This window comes from Capsicum annuum, chromosome 3, assembly GCF_002878395.1.
Source record: "Capsicum annuum cultivar UCD-10X-F1 chromosome 3, UCD10Xv1.1, whole genome shotgun sequence".
Taxonomy (NCBI): domain Eukaryota; kingdom Viridiplantae; phylum Streptophyta; class Magnoliopsida; order Solanales; family Solanaceae; genus Capsicum; species Capsicum annuum.
Window position 1 is genome coordinate 115,763,990 of NC_061113.1, and position 18,581 is coordinate 115,782,570.

The 18,581-nt window shown below is 29.0% G+C and overlaps 1 pseudogene; it reads right to left on the reverse strand.

Annotated features, from left to right (window-relative positions):
- Window positions 1-348: 348 nt before the first annotated feature.
- LOC107865242 lies at window positions 349-8,956 on the reverse strand (annotated as a pseudogene).
- Window positions 8,957-18,581: the final 9,625 nt, after the last annotated feature.

Below are 18,581 nucleotides of genomic sequence, written 5' to 3' on the forward strand. Positions count from 1 at the left end.
ACACAGGATAAGGAACCATAACATCCAGTTTGTCCCACAAATCTCTCACTTTTGAGCAATAAGCTATGACAGAATCGGTTTCTTGGGTCATCACACTGATTTCTTTCCATAGGTGAAAAATTAAGGTTAAATTGGACTTATCAAACCTTTCTTTGAAATCACTCCAGACCTTCTTTGAGCTTGATGCATACACGATGCTTGTCATCAATTCTGGTGCTACAGCAGTACTAATCCAAGATAACACAACTGTATCACATCTCCCCATCTAATCACCAAGTTTCCTTTATATGAACCCTTTGCACATGTGCCATCAATAAATCCAAGTTTGTTTTTTACGAATAGTGCTAATCACATTAATCTGTTCCAGATTCCATAGTTCTCTGGACCTGTGAGCTTTATTGGAATCAAGGCAACACCAGGAGAATCGGATGCCTGCAGATGCAAAGGATGATTGTGATCCATCTGCGGATCAATTTCAGTTTCTTCTCGTTGTGCACTCGCCATTTTGAAACTCCAAAAAGTATCAATGGAAATCCCAATCAACTACTAGCACTTCGTCACTAGATCGCTTGCTTTGATACCATGATAAATTCTACACAATCACTGAATTGAAAGGAAGCAGAAAGTAAAACTGCATTATGAAACTCATGAGTTTACATATTCCTATACTGTGTCTTCTCTCTCTTAGCTTAAAAACTAAGCTGGTGCACCTCTTATCTCTTCTATATATAGAAGGATAGCACTGACTTAACTATCTCAACTTCCACACGTGATTAACACATGATCACTCTAACAAACTCTAACAAATTGCCAAGCTACTGTACAGCTCAGCAATCAGTAACTCAATATTACGTAAATTTCACATCAAAATGGAAAAGAAAATAAAAAGTTTTATAAGTCATCGCTCAAATTCATTTAACATAAATGGCATCTACGATATGGTTTTTGGACTTAATTTGGAAATCTTAAACAGAAAGAACAACATCTAATATTTTAATTTCATTCGCGTTATATTCTATTAGAAGTATAAAATTAAAAGTGTTTTTTTGAATTTTCTAATAAGCTCCCCTATTAAAGATTTTCTTTTTCTTTTTTTATAATTATAATTATTTGTAGTCCTACTCGTACTACATCATTTTGTCTTCGACAATGCCTTTCTATATTTTGAGAAAGTCAAAGGATTTTTAAAACACAACTAGCAATCGCTTTAAAAATCAAAAAGTAATTTATTATTTTATATATATTTGTCTAGTATATTCAAAATAATTATATAAATTTATTTGTCTCAGTTTGAAAAATCAAAATATAATTTATTATTTTATGTTTATTGTATTTATATTATTAAATATTATATTTATTCTTCAATATTTAGATAATTTATAATTAATAAGATAATTATGATAAAATTATTTTTTTTATGATTCCATTTGAACCGGTTAAGGGACTGATATCTCCCATTCTAATCATGGCAGAAGTGAAATCAGAGGCAAATGCTCGAGGGCTATTGCTATATTCTAAAACAATATCATCGGTGGATCCACCACTTAAAAGGACTTAATCCGATTGAAGAAGACCTTTTCTTTGCCTCAAGTTCTTGAAGTAGTTGTTATCCAGTTGATTGGGTGTGACCAGATCAAGTGGAGCTAGGTTTCCATTTTGATCTTCTTGAGGACATTGACGTCTTCTAGTGCTAGCAAATCCAGCATCAATGTTTGATTCATTGCTTTAAATTCTATCATGGAAAAGAAAGCATTGTGCCTGACCTATTGAATGTGCTCCTAGAATCAAGATTAAAAAGTTGTAACTTCTCGTCAGTACAAATCTATGATGATACAATTATATCTTTAATAATTTGATCAGGTTTTACCTGATAAAGCAACCATATCCCTTATGCTAAGGCCTTTGTTGGCAAAACCAGAAATAAGCCTAGTAAGAGGATCAAAAGGACCGGGGAGATCAATTTCTGCAAGAGTATGACTTGCAGTGGTAGAATCTCTTCTTCCAAGTTTCACTGTCCATGATGGACCTCCAACCTGATTGTTATTAACATAATGTTGGTTAGTGTTTGACAACACCTTTATATCATCATAAAGAAAATCTTTTCAAGAAATGAAATTCAGACTATGGATACTTACGAGAGTAGATGCATCTCTAGCAGCAACTGCAAGTATGTCTGCACATGATACGACTCCTGGACATGTTTTCTCAAGCTCTCTTTTTGCATCTTCTATAATACCATAACCTCTAACTGACCCAAGATTTGGCAAGGCTGTCTTCTCACTGACAATGGTAGGGGTTTCATCAAGCAAGATAGAAGCATCACAACCCTAGAGTTAACATCACAAATTAGTACACATATAGTCAAAACTAAAGATTTAACTCAAAAGTTATAAATAGAGAAACATAAAGTTGCGTATCAATCACCATCTAGCCTACCTGGACAAAGAAATCATAGAAATGAAGACGAATGAGAGATGCAACCATGCGACGTTCATGTGAAACTGCTTGTCTAACACTCGTACGAATCGTGTTGAGAGCATTAGGGTAAGTACGGTCATAAAATGTGGAAGAAAGTTGTGCATGACATTGCATGCTAGAGACTTTAATAGACCAAAGTGTTTCCTATTCCTTCGACATAACTACACTTGGAACTTGTTTTTTTTTTGTTCCACTTAAACTACCTAAACAACTTCTCTATTATCTAAAATACAAAGATATTTTTGTAAGATTATACACCTTTTATTTTCTTGCATTGCCTGTCGCCCAATTGATAAACCAAAATATTATTTGGTAGTCCTTTAATTTGTGCGGGAAGAGATAGTCCACCTTGCTTTTCTTTTTTTTTTTTCTATAAAATCAAATAGGATGTGTTGGGTATGAAGGAAACCAGTTTTCTTATGTTTGGTTGGCTTATATGTTTTGGAAAATATTTTCCAAACCAACTTATTTTCCTTAAATCTAAGGAAAATGACTTCCCTTCAAAAAGTAGGGAAAACATTTTCCAAAACTGTCTTTCAACCTCACTTTAAAGTTGAAATGAAATGTTCATAGAATTCTAAAAATAATCTAACCCGCCCCTAATATCCTATCACCCCGACACCACCTCCACCCTCACTCCACCCCACCCCTACCCCTACCCCACCCCTTATCCCCACTTCCACCCCTAAAATTCAATTGTTTAAAAGTATTTCAAATTTTTTCTTAGTCCATCCCCTACCCCCACCCCACCCCACCCCTACCCCTACCACTACCCCTACCCCTACCCTCACCCCCACCCCTAAAATTCAATTATTTTAAAAAGTATTTCAAAATTTTTTCTTAGTCCATCCACTACCCCCACCCCACCCCTACCTCTACCAGCCCTCATTCTAAAAATAATATCTATATTTTATTAAAAAATTCAAACTTTTCTCTTACCCCACACCCATACCCTCCCCTCCTTACTAGTCCTCTCCCATCCCCCCCTCCCGACAACCTAAAAAAATTAAATTTATTTTTAATTTTTTTTTAATTTTTTTCTTCCCCCTTCCCCCTCACTCCCCTACCCTGACCCCAGCTCCTACTAACCCCCCCTCTCCCGCCAATTTTTAACAAAAAAATTTCAAAAATCTTTCTTACCCCATCCCTACTACCTATTCTGACATCACTACCCACTCGCCTGCCAACCCCCTTCCCCAAAAAAGCTTTATTTTTTTTAATTTATTTTTTAAAAAGAATTCAAAAATGTATTTTTACTCTTTAGCTAAACACTAAAATGTATTTTTGAAAAAATATTTTTTCATTCACCAACCAAATACTACAAAATATTTTCCATCCACCAACCAAACATAAAAAAACAAGTAAGAAATCAACTCGTTTTCCAGAAAAATATTTTCTAGGAAAGTATTTTTCATGGAAAACATTTTCCTTCATACCAAACACACCCATACTCTCTCTTAATTTGACAAAACTTGAGAAAAACTAGATGTAAATTTTCTTTTCGTATTTTTGTGTGTCCCTTCCATTTATTATACAAAAGAAAACCTAAAGAACAAGTAAACTTAATGACAAAAAAAAACTAATGGGCTGTACAACCCTACTTATATTCTATTCTAATAAACACAGAAAAACAGAGAAAACTAAAATAGCCCTAAAGTAGTAATCTACAGCCTTATGAACCTTTTCTAAATCAGCCTAATTCTAAACCCTGAAACTGAAGTAATTCAGCCCGAGTGCAGTTAAGCCCAAGACCCAAATACAACTTCAGTGTGTATCTATCTCCCTTGTTTCTTTCTCTATAAAAGTAATACCGACAATATCATTTTTTCGGCAACACCCCATCTCAAGTTGATGGCCGGAGATCGGACACTCAACTTGTGCAAAAGAAACTTGTGAAGTTGACCTGCTAGAGCTTTGGTAAATAAGTCAGCTAATTAATATGAAGAAGGAATAAAAAATAATGAAATCAACCCATCAAGAAGTTTTCCCTAACGAAATAGAAATCAAGCTCAATGTGCTTGGTTCGTTCGTGAAAAGTGGGATTCTTGGCAATATGTATTACGGGCTTTGATTGTCACAATTAATGGGCACCAAAAATAATGGAGCTACAAATAAATCTTGAAGGAGATGAACAACCCATGTGATTTCAGCGACAAGGCGGCACATAGACTAGTACTCAGCCTTTGCAGATGAAAGAGATACGATGGGCTGTTTTTTTGATTTTCAAGAGATTGGCAAACCTCTAAGACTTTAACAAAACCACAGATAGATCAACGAAAATTAGAACAAGTAGCCCAATCAGAATCCCAAAATGCTTGAATTTGGAATGAAGGATTAGGAGATAAGAAGAGCCTAAGACCTGGATCTTTACTCAGGTATCTCAAGGCATGATAAGAAACTTGAAGGTGACCAGAACGAGGATTTTGCATATACTGACTAAGATGTTGGACTGTATAAGTAAGGCTAGGCCGAGTATTTGTTAAAAAATTCATCTTTTCCAAGAGCCGTCGATAAAATATCAGATAAGTGAGAGGCTTACCGGAGATGGAGGAAAGCTTAAGACTTAGATTCAATGGAGTAGACACAGACTGAGATCCTAGAAAATCAAACTCAGTGAGGAGCTCTACTATAAATTTTTGCTGGGTAATGATCATTCTAGTATTCTCTCACACCGATTCCAGTCCCCAAAAGTAATGAACCTCACCTAAATCTTTGATTTTGAATTCTGAAATTAATAATTTTTAATCTCACCTATTTCTTCTGTATTGTTGCCAGTGATTAATATGTCATTGACATATACAGCTAAAAGAGTGACGAGGTTCCCTATTATCTTGAAGAAGGAGTGGTCGTTGAGTAAAGAATGGAAACCTCGAGTGTTCAATACAGAAGACAACCAAATATACCATTGGCAGGAAGCCTGTTTCAATCCATACAATTATTTACAAAGACAACACACATGATTAGAAGAAGGACGTGCCAAACCGAGAGAAAACTTTATTTTACCTCCTCATCAAGATCTCCATGGAGAAACATATTATTCACATCAAGCTGATAAATTTTCCAAGCTTTCTTTATAGCAACTCATAAAAGGCACCTGATTGTAGTGATTTTTACTATGGAGGAAAAGGTCTCTATTTAATCAATGCCTTCTCTTTGTATATCCTCTCGGATTACCAAGCGAGCTTTTAATCTTTCCAATGAATCATCAGATTTTAATTTCACTTTGTATGCCTATTTTTAAGGTAATGCCTTATTATCCTATGGTAATTCAACAATGTCCCAAGTTTTGTTAGAATCTAAAGCATCAAATTCTTTAGCCATAGCAGTGGTCCAACTAGGATGCATAATAGCTTGTGATATGATGTTAGTTCAGTGATTTGACAAATAGAATTTATGAGAACTTGATGGACTATGTAAGGATATTAAAATAAGCGTAATATAAAAGTGAAAGAGGTGGATTAGGAGAAAACATAGAATAAACTGTTGCACAACTATAATCTGACAAGTATTTGGGCTTTTGATGTTTCCTGTATGATCTTCGCAGCAAGGTATCTTGTTCAAAAGGTAACACTGCAGAATCTGACGGAGAACTAGAAGAAGATTAATCAGGTGTAGGATGTAAACTAGAAACATTTGTAAGGTTGAGATCAGTTTGTCATGTGGACTCTTTAGACAAGTAAGTATCATCATCTGAAATAGGAAAAGACTTGAAGAAAAGCTTGGATATAAGATTAGGTTGAACAAAAGGAAAAACATTTTCCATAAACTTGACATTCCTAGAAACTGTGATTTGATTTGTTTGAAGAACAAAAACTTTGTACCCTCTTTTTGCAAAAGGATACCCTAGGAAAACTCCTAGAAGGGCCCTAGGACTAAGCTTGTCACTATTTCTAGAAAGAGTAGAAATGAAACATAAACAATCAGAAGTCTTTGAGATAGAGTAATTAGGAATAGTTTTGAATAAGACTGGTATGGAAATTTTTGTTTAAGAATAGAAGATAGAAATCTATTAACTAAATGAGTGGCAGTGAGCAAGCAATCACCACAGAACCTTTAAGGAGCATCAGATTGAAACAACAAGGTCCTACATGTTTTCATCAAGTGTCTATGATTTCTTTCCACCACACCATTTTGTTGTGGTGTATCTGTATAAGTGGTCGGGTGTAAAATTCCTTTTGACTGAAAAAAATCTATTTGCACCTTTTCTATTCCTAACTCAAATACATTATCTGATCTCACAACTTTGATTTTTATGGGAAATTATTTTTCAATGAGAGATATCAAAGTTTGTAGAGTAGGAAAAACACTTGACTTGGTGCAAAGAAGAAAGGTCCAAGTACATCTTGAGAAGTCATCTACAATTGTCAAGAAATATTTTTTCTCCTTTGTAAGTGGGAGTTTTATAAGGCCCCCAATTGTCTATGTGCATTAGCTTAAAATAACCTTTAGTAGTAACAGAACTAGTCCAGAAAGGGGGTTTAGTTTGACTGGCCATGGGACAAATAGAACAAGGAAAATCTTCTTTATCAGTTTTATTCAATTACAATTCCTTGATGTTTTTCATAGCATGAAAAGGCAAATGACCTAATCTATTATGCTATAGAAGCACTGAATTAGAAAATAAACAAACTAGAATAATTTTATTGATAATATCACTGGAAGATTGAGTACAATCAACTCTAATAGGACTAATTGACTCATGACATACTAACTGAATCGGTAGAAACTTAGACAAACATTAGACTAACTCTTGAAAGGAATTTAAAGACACTGGATTATAATTTAAAGATGTTGGATTAGAAAATTCTTAAGAAATCAACTCCATATTGGGTATGTTATCCTTCATCACATATAGCCCTGCTACAATATCACCTACTACCTGCTTATTCTTTTAAAAAAGGGGCCTGTATAGAACAATTTGTTTTAGAAAAATGAGATCATAATCAAACCAAGTACATAATTGAGAAACTAATAACAAGTTATGTTTGAATACAGGAACAAGAAGTACATGTTGAATTTCAAAAATCAGAGTTAAATGTAGACTACCTATATAGTTTACTTTAACCTTGAATGAATTTGGTGAAGTGACTAAAATAAGAGAAGACAGAGGTAATATGTTGTGCAACAGAGACTTGTCAAAGGTCATGTGTTCTGAAGCGCCAGAGTTTATAATTCAGGTATAGTACATTATTTTGAAAAAAGAAGTAAATACATGACAAGCTATATGCATACCAACTAGATTAACACTCGCACTAGCCTCAGAAGTTGATATAGTAGAACCTAGATGAACATCTTGAAATATTTGCACCACTTTGTCACACTGTTCTTTGGAAAAACCTTAATTGAAAAGGAGACTAGTCATAGTTTGCTCCATTGCCTTCTTACTCAAAAACTGAATTAGCTTAATAGTTAGCAGAATTTCCTTTCCTTTCCTTGTTAAACTTGAAGTATGCAGGATACCTAATAAGTTTATAACATACATCCTTGGTGTGACCTATTTTTTTGTAGTATTATAAAAAAGATCCATTTTCTATGTTTCTCGATGGATTAACACCCTTGTAGTCATTTACCCTCCTAGATGGAGTCCATTTTTATCCAGAAGTCATGAAAGTAGAAGATTAAGTAGCAAGACTGTGATTAGAATGTACTTTCTTTTGTGATTCTTCATGTAAGATGATAGAATAGGCTTCGGTAGTGCTAGAAAGATGCTTTATCATAAGTATGTTACCTCACACTCTAGTAAACGCATCATTAAGACCCATTAAAACCTGTATTAGCTGTCTAGTGATGTCCAAGCTATACCTCCACTCTGAAGATGATACAGACACTGCCAAATATAGTAATCCAACAAAAGGTTGGGGTAGAAACCCAAGGAAATACGTGAAATCATGTCTCTCAGTTGTTATAATCAACGAGCGAAATTGGAAAAGTAAATGAGGGGATTTGAATATCAATGTCAAACTAGTAGCAAATATCAACTTTGGTTTTTTTCAGCCGTGAGTGAACACTAGGATTGTATTCCCCCTGGCTTCTCAACTACGTAGGCTTATCGTGCTTTGTTGAACCAAACCAATACCTTGCATGAAGAATCAATAAATTATGTACCTTCTACAGTCTTTTGGATAAGTAGGAGATAACTCTGGCCCCGACATAACTTGTCCTTCGAAGATATGATCCACAAATACTATATTAAAAGATTGATAATCAATGTCTCCTCTGCATTATTTGCTTCGATAAAGGGCATGGAAGTGTCTTTATAGTTGGAGAAGTCCCCTTCACCATGAATAATCAATTCTTGCTTTTCGTATTCAAACTTGTTCATCTGATGCAACATAGATGCAACTGCTCCAGTCTTATGAACCGATGGCCTTCTCAATAATAAATTGTAAAAGGCATCAATATTCAACACTTGGAGTTCTATGGCAAATTCAACAGGCCCTATAGTTAACATCAGTTCTATTTCACCAATGGAATCCATTTTTGCTCTAACAAAAACTCTGACACTTACATTATTGGGTCAAATTTTTTTAGTACTGATGTTCAAATTTTGCAAAGTAGATAGAGGACAAATATTAGCACCAGATCCTCTATCAATCATGACACGAGTGACATAGAATTTTCATATTTCATAGTAATTAAAGGCCTCGATTATGCCTCGTTCTTCAAGCAATTCATTATAAAAAAAGCTAATCCTGTTTACCTCGAAGATCTTTCCAATAATTTTCTCTAACAGATTCACCATAATTTCTTTAGGGATATAAGTTTCATTCAGTACCTTTAATATATTATTACGATGTTCATTAAAATGCAACATCAAAGAAAAAAGGGAGATTTAGGCTGGAGTATTCCTCAACTAATCTATGATTGAATATTCTAGCAATTTCAACCTTTTCAAGAATTATTTGACTTCTTCCTCAGTGACAGGCGTTTTGAGAGACGATTACCCATTTGTCCTTGGTTTAGACTTCCTCAAACCTTTTGGAACAAAAAACCTTCCTGAATGAGTCAAACCCCCTACTTCATTTACTTTGACCACAATTTCCTTCCCCTGATAAGTCATCGCTGCCTATTGCATATCCGCGTTATTGCTTGCTTTTGTATTTTGATATTGTTTGACCTTTTCTACAATAATTGTACAGATTAGGTGAAAAGGATCCGTACAAGGTAGGGGCCAGCCATAATGATAACTATGGATTCCGTAGAACTCAACAACAACATATTTAGAGAAATTCCACGAGTGAAGTCTAGGAAGTACAACGTATATATAGACCTTATCAATACCTCGGGAAGATAAAAAAGTTGTTTTCGAAACCCTCGGCTCAACATACCTATGAAATTCCATGATCTGGGGAAGATAAATTATCACATACCTTATCTCTACCTCTCGAGGAGGTAGAGAGTTATTTTTGAAAAATTCTCGGTTCAAGTATAGCAAATCCAGAAAATGATGCAAGTCTACCAAAATGGAACGATAGTCAATTCCAAAAATATTAGTGTGATAATCGAAACACAATAAACAACAACATATAATAGGTATCACGGTCAGGAATCAGCTCCACCTCAATATCTAAGTCTAGATCATAAATTACCATACTACGGCTAGTGCACGACAAACACCAACAACCATACACACTCGAATGCAAGACAACACTTCTAACTTAATATTTACGGTAAAAAATTATTTAATATGTAAGTAATCTATGAGTCGGGGGTCTACTGGGAACAATCACTCTACCTCTAAGATGGAAGTTAGGTCTGCATTAACTTAAGGGGAAAAGACAAAAACGGCACTTCAAATTAAACTATTTTCATGAAAATCGCCATGAAATTTAAATTTTACTTTCTAGCCATTTCAATTTATTGGCTTGTTTCATACCGTTTCTATACACCTTCTATACAGTTTTTATACATATCTTATACATATAAATATTCTATACGAAAATTATACAGTATTGATACATAATTTATACAATAACTGTACTTTTTTTTACACGTTTTATACAACAATTATATAATTTTCATACACTTTTCATGTATTTTTTATTTATATTTTATACATATAACATATTTGATAGAACTATACAATTTCTATACATATATCTTATATAGATACATATTTTATTTAACAATTATATCGTTTTTATAAAATTTAATTATTATTTCTAAACAATAAAAAAAGCAGAATATTTGATCAGTTAAAAAATTTATAACAAAAAAAATTGAAATATTTTTAAAAGGGTTGAATTGCCCAATCTGAATACTGTATCAGTATTGTATATAGACTATATCAGTATTGTATATGGACTACGTAGGACAAAATGATCCAAATTGAGAAATGATTATAAAGCAAAAATATTATATCCAATTGGTTACTTTTTGAAAAATTTTCAAACTTAAGCTATTTGTTTTAAAAAGTTTACCATGTGAAAACTTAGTTATTCCTAGGTTTTGTCGTGCTAGGAAGATGCTCATGTATGAAATATTTTATTTTATACTAATTAATGGCAAGAGTGTCATTTTCAGACAACATAAATCTGGGTACTACGTTGAAAATCGAAGGTCAGAGGGATATATCATTATAATAATAGATTTAAAATCAAACTTTTTGATAATAAGAATTAGTCAAGTTCCAACTAGTAGCACATAGAATACTATGCATGAAAGATGAAACCCTAATTACCATATATAAATAATTATATATAATTACTAGTTACTAATAGCCCGTGCAAAGCACGGGTCCAACAAATATTTTTTAAAAAAATTATTTTAATTATTGTGATGTACAGTATTTTTAAAAAAATCTATAATAGATTAATTTTTTTTAGATATTTTCAGTTGTTAACTATTGTAATTTATAATACTTTTTATGTAATTTTCAAATGCTTAGATGACCATAATAATTAATTATGGGTGATATAGTAAAGTTACGATTGAAGCAGCGAAGCAGACATGTCTTAATGTCTCACAACAACTAATTAGAAGCGATATAGCAAAATTACTATAAAAAATACTTGTGAAAATTTTTAAATGGTCATAATAATTAATTAGGAGTGACATAGTAAATCACGATTGAAACAGCGAAGCAGACAAATCTAATTAGAAGTAATATAACAAAATTACTATACAAAAATATCTAGCTGAAGCAGCTGAAGCAGACATGTCATAAATATCTATTTTACTTTTTTATTAAATATTATTAGTTTTCTAATACATAAATAAGTTATAATAATTAATTAGAGATGATATAATAAAATCACGAGGGAAGCAACTTCTGCAGCAAGAAGGATCATAAATATCTATTTTATTTTTTATTAAATATTATTAGTTTTCAAATATATAAATAACTTATAATAATTATTTAGAGATCATATAATTAAAATCACGGAGGAAGCAACTGATGAAGCAGGCAGGAGAAGCAGACATGTTGACGTCGAGCTGCCTGCTTCTCCTGCCTTTTGCCTCTTATTAGATAGTTATTAGATAAAATAATTTGATTCAAGGTATTTATGAGGTAAAAAAAGTTGACCCATCTTTACTTGTCTAATTTTCTATTGGCACGAGGTTTAAGAAAAGTTAAAAATAAGGATAATTTTATCATATTACCCTTTGAATATAGTAAATTTAATACTTTGAGAAAATGCATTAGATAATGGCTGGTATATACTACTAAGGGTAAAGTGAATAAAAATAACTAAATTATCCATTGATTTAATAAACTGCACAAGTATTATTGTACTTTCTAAAATTAAAAAAGTGGACAAGTGAAAATAAACGGAGAAAATACAAAGGTTTGACATTTTTTGAAACTTTCATTTATAGTATTTATTTTTTATTTGAAGGTATGTAAATATTGAACACTCCAAAACATAAATCCATGTTCGCTAAGGCTTTTAGACATGATTTAATTGAAATTTGAAAGAACAAAAAGTATCTGAAAGTTCGAAATTGGCATAATACATAAATATGACCCTAAACTTAACACCAAATTATAACTTTGACCTTAAACTTTGATAGTGCACAAATATGACCTTTAACTATTCAAAACTGCACAAATATGACCTCCGATCCTATGTGGCAAAACACGTGTTGTACACGCAAAATTGGGCGCATCGGGCTAAAAATTTGAGCGCTCCAACATTATAAAAGGGGCAAAATGATAATTATACCCTTACTAATTCCTTTTTATATATTTAAATAACTTTTCACTATTATTTTTTCATTATTTTCATCTCAAAGATGAAACTATACTAATAATAAATAAAAAAATTATAGTTTTAATAAACGTTATTAAATTAATGTTATCAAAACATTATTAAATTAACGTTATTAAATAAACTTTATTAAAACGTTATTAAATTAACATTACTAAAACGTGATTAATAAAATGTTATTAAGGACAGTAGTAGTATATAATTAATGTTATTAAAATGTTATTAATAAAAGGTTGTTAAGGGCAGTAGTAGTAGTTCAAATTAATGTTATTAAAATATTATTAAGGGCAGTAGTAGTAGTATATTGAATTAAAGTTATTAAAATATTATTAATAAAACGTTATTAAGATGAAAATTTTATTAAAATATTGTTATTATTATTATTATTAATAATAATAATTAGTGGTAGTAATAGTAGTGGTATATTGATAGAGGCAATAGTAGTACATAATATGTAGAAATAATAATAATAATAATAATAATAATAATAATAATAATAATAATAATAATAATAATAATAATAATAATAATAATAATGACGTCGTTTTGGCAAAACGACGTTGTTTTAAGTTCCAAATCAAAGACCTCCCAGTCAGCCCTTTTAATGACGTAGCATCGTATGATTGGATTACATATCCACGTAGGCGCAAGTGAAACTCACGCATGGAGGTTGCAAAATCTGAGGTCATATTTATTCAGATTTTGATAGTTAAATGTTCTATTTGTGCACTATCAAAGTTTAAGATCAAAGTTATAATTTGGTGTCAAGTTTAGAGTCATATTTATGTATTATGCCTTCGAAATTGGAAAAGAATATGCATGCAGGTACATGCTACTTAAAAATAAATAAATTAATAACTGGTGAATTTTGTAGCTAAACAGAAAATTCACTACTAATATTATTTAGGAAAAATCCTTTGGGCCATAAAAATTTGGCCCAAATTTGACCATAATACTAAAAAGACATGTTCACACTATAAACTAGTTAACTTTTAGACAATTTTGCCTCTTTCATCCTAAATTTAAATTTCTAAGACTACTTTATTTATTACCATTTTCTAATACATTGAAAGATATTCCAATACATGAAAATTGACAATTTATGTATTCTAGTTTTAATTGTTTAATTTTTACTTAATAATAACATAATTAAATAATTGTCAAATATAGTAATGTGTAATTAATAAAAATTAATCAGTACAAATTTATTTATTAGTTGATGCCAGTTGGTTATATTTATTTTTTTTACGTTTGAAGTAGTTTAATTTTAGTTAAATTTTAATTATGTATAGTTTATACTTTGTACCTTTTTTGTGAAATTTAATTAAATCATTTTATTTATTTTTTATCACACTAGTTTGATTTTATGATTTTTTTAATGAATATGAAAATTAGTGTATGATAGAGTTTTAATAATAACATATTTTGGCATGCTTAAAATTTTGGTACTTTACATTTTTCTATAGATAAATATACTGACAAAATAAGTCGTAGTTAAATGTAAAAATTTATTTTTCTAAACAATTTAACACTAATTTTTTGTTTCTGTAACATTCGTAAAAACAAATAAGGATAAAATTTATTTATCATTTTTTTCGTGATTCATGACTAAGAATTTATACTCATTGCTATGAAATTTTATTATGTTATAGACTATAATTATAAAAAAATAGTTATTTTACAAGAAATATACATATAGTGAGTAGTTTTATCCATGAGAAATAATTTGTATCTATCTTCACATAATTAACGAGAGTTTGTAAAATTTTCTTTAGATTAGGTATAGTAATTAATAAAATAATTAGATATAATAATTTATCTATTCAAATTATATTTGAAACTTATAAATAAGATTCTGTAAATTTGAATTGAGACTAATAAAAACACTTCCAATCAAATGATAATTCTTAATACACTTGATCGGGATGATGCTTGAGTGAGACATATTTTTTTTAAAAAAAAATTATAATTAGTTAGTCGGAGTTAATATAATCATTTAAAAAAAAATTATATTTGAAATTTACAAGCTATGAAATTGAACGCATCATTGACAACATAACTACACTAGACCGATAAAAATATCATTCCGATGAAACAAATCTAAAGTAAAATTTAGTAAGTTAATTTGTTTAAATTTGTTATGATTAGTTAATAAAAAATAACTAAATTTAATCACTAATTTATTTAGATAGAAATTATTGTATAAATACACTTCTGTGATAACTATGTTCAATTATTCTTTGGTTCAATTAATAATAACTTCATTTGTAATAGGTATTAATTAATTTAGTTTAATAGTAACCATAAAATCATTGATCAGATAGATGAGGTTTGAAACTTCGAACAAATAACAACTGTTATAGCACTTGATCAAGATAAAACTTGAATGAGAGATGATAAAATTATATTTATATTCGTTATAGATAACAAATTGAAAATAATTATATTATAATTACTTATTTATTTAAATTATATCTCAAATTTACTAGTAAGACCTATTAAGATTGAATAACATCAAACTATATTATAGTCACTTATTATCTAAACTATATTTCAAATGTACTAGTCTTATTTTTATTTTCATAATTTTGTAAAAAATAATTGAGGTGTGTGAAAATTGTGGAACTGTACTAGGCATGTTGTAGGTGAAAATTAAAAAGAATTAAAAAAATTAAATAATTGAAATCAAAAGTAGGTAAAATTTACTTGCTATCACCTAACATTTATTCTATCACATAAAAAATTGGTTTCAATTTTTTTAAATGTAAGCGTCATTTAACTTTAAAAATTAATATATTTGTGACGTAAAAGTATTTTATCTTTAAAATTTAGTACACAAATTATTTGTCCATCAATTTTGTGTACTATTTATAAAATAACAAATTAAAGGACATATCAATAAGAAATGTCAATAATTAATAAAATTTCTTAATTAAAGGACATATTGAAAACAAATATTAATAAATAGAACTTAAGCTTATTAATTATTATATTTTTTATTAATATGTCCTTTAATTGAGCAATTTTATTAATTATTTCATTTAAATAAATTTAAGTTCTATTGAAATATAATTTGTTAATATTTCAATATCGATAAACAAAATTCAAAATACTTTAAATGTGGTAAACATCGACATATAAAAAAAACATATTTTAATATAAGAAAAAGTATTATAAATCACAATAATTAAAAATTTAAATTATTTTAATTATTGATTATCTAAATTGTATACGTCTCACATAAATTGAGACAAAAAATAGCACGGGCCTGTCGATGAAAAGTTTCTATATAAATGTGAATGTTACAAATAAATTAAGTCAAATTTCTGTATTATAGATGCAACGGTTTTGACAAGCTTGTCAACTACTTCAAATGATCTTACAATATTACACATAATTAATTATTATAAGTCATTTATGTATTAAAAAATTTATAATATTTAATTAAAAAATAGATATTTATGACATGTCTGTTTCAACCATCATTTTACTACGTATCACTCTTAATTAATTATTATAGGTCATCTAACTATTAAAAAGTTAATAATATTTAATAAAAAAGATAAAATAGACATAAAATGATAAATTAACCCTTGATGTTTTAAATTAACTTGACGTATTATATGAGACTCACATAAATTTTTCGCGATTTCGACATAGTTGTCAGTTACTTCAACCGTGATTTTACTATATCACCCCTTTATCTCCCTTACAAAGGATGATAAGCTGACAACAGATCTATATGTTTGCTTATGTTGTCTGCTTAGATATTTTCTTTTATATTTGTTTATTTAACTTTTCTTTTTAATCTGTTATATATTTGAGAATTACGTAAAAGAATTATAAATCATAATAATTAACAACTTAAAATAATTAAAAAGACGTACAAAACTTAATTGATTATCTAAATTTTATTACTGTCACATAAATTGAGACAGAAGAACAATTACTATAAATCACAATAATTAATAAATTAAAGTATTTAAAAAATATATAAAATATTTAGTTCACTCTCAAAATTGTATTAATAGCACATAAATTGAGACAAAGGATATAACGTATATTATTTAAAAATTATGTAGAAGATTATTATGTTTTTAAAAGATTAAACTTCATAATTTAAATAAAATTTTAAATGAAATTTGTAAATATTTTAATAACGAAATCTAAAACTCTAATACTTTAAACATGGTAGACATTAATGTATCATAAGAATCGTAAAAATTATATAGTTCATAAGTATCGATCCTAGTTAATATCAATCTAAGAAAGTTGTGTATTAATATTATAGTCTTGCACCCTTATGTTATGCTGGTTTGATAATTTGTGAATCATTACTTATATTTAGGCATATTTTATTTGTTAAATTTTAAATCTAAACTTTTTCATATTTGAATGATATTTTAAGTATAATTTAAAAATATTTTAATAACGGCAATCAAGACTTAAACACTTTAGATGTGGTGCACATCGACAAGTTATAAAAATTAAAGTATTCATTAACGTCAACTCTAATTAACAACAACCCAAGAGAGTCACACGTTAATATTATAGTCTTGCGTCCATATGTTATACCGATTTGATAATTTGAGAATCATTACTTATATTATTATTATTATGACCTCTAATTAAATAATTTTATAAATTATTATGTTTAAATAAATTAAAAATAAATATTTAAACATAGTTTGAAAATAATATAATAACGACAGTTGAAATTAAACTAAAAATATTTTAGACATGGTAGAAATCGCCACTCTATATAAATCATAAAAATCATATGATTCATAAGTGTCAATCCTATTTTATAACAACCCAAGAGAGTCACGTATTAATGTTGAAGTTTTATAGCGCCTTGGTGTTGTAAACATTCACTTGGTTAAATAAAATCGTTCATTTACCAAAAAAAAATGTTGAAGTTTTCCATATTTAATAGTTATCATCTTTTAAAAAACACAATAAAAATTCAAATAATTAAGTGATGACCCTAGTTAACATCGACCTAAGAGAATACTCACGCACTAATGTTGTAGTCTTGCGCCTCTATATTAAGCCGATTTGATAGCTTGTGAATCATTAGTTAATTTTGTAATTAATGAAACCTCTAATTAAGTAAGTTTATTATTTATTATATTTAAATAAATTTAGAAACTACATATTAATATTTTTAAATATATAATTTTAAAATATATCAATAAAGATAGTCAAAGCTCAAAACACTTTATAGTTGTCGACAATAATTAATTATACTAAACACTTACATCTTCTATGTTATGAAAATCTACAGTTATATTTCCAAAAATGTTAATCCTATTTTTGCTAAAAATATTTAAACCTTGAATATAATGAAAATCCTACATAATTGAAACTATATTTAACTAGTTATATATAAATATTTTTGAGGGAAAAATAGATAAAAACTACAATAAAAAAGAGATTATATATAATAAATATTATAGTTAATAAAATTACAAAAATTAAGTACTTAAAGCCGTATAAAGTTATAATTTATAGTAGGCATATCTTTTAAATAAGTTGTATCAAATCCTATTTCCAAAAGATTTATTTAGTTTTTAAATCAAATGTATGAATAAATTTTTTCACCCTTGTTTTAAATATTAGTTAGAATAACTTCGCAAAAATATTTTATTTATATTTATGGTTATAATTTATCATTTAAAAATTATATTATATATTTAATTATAGAGACACTTCATAGGAGGTTTACATGTAAAATTATCAAAGTACATGTGTAAGTATTTCATTTTAAAATTTAGAAAGTATATTCATATTATAAAGTGTTCAATATATATATATATATATATATATATATATATATATATATATATTGAACACTTTATAATATGAATATACTTTCTAAATTTTAAAATG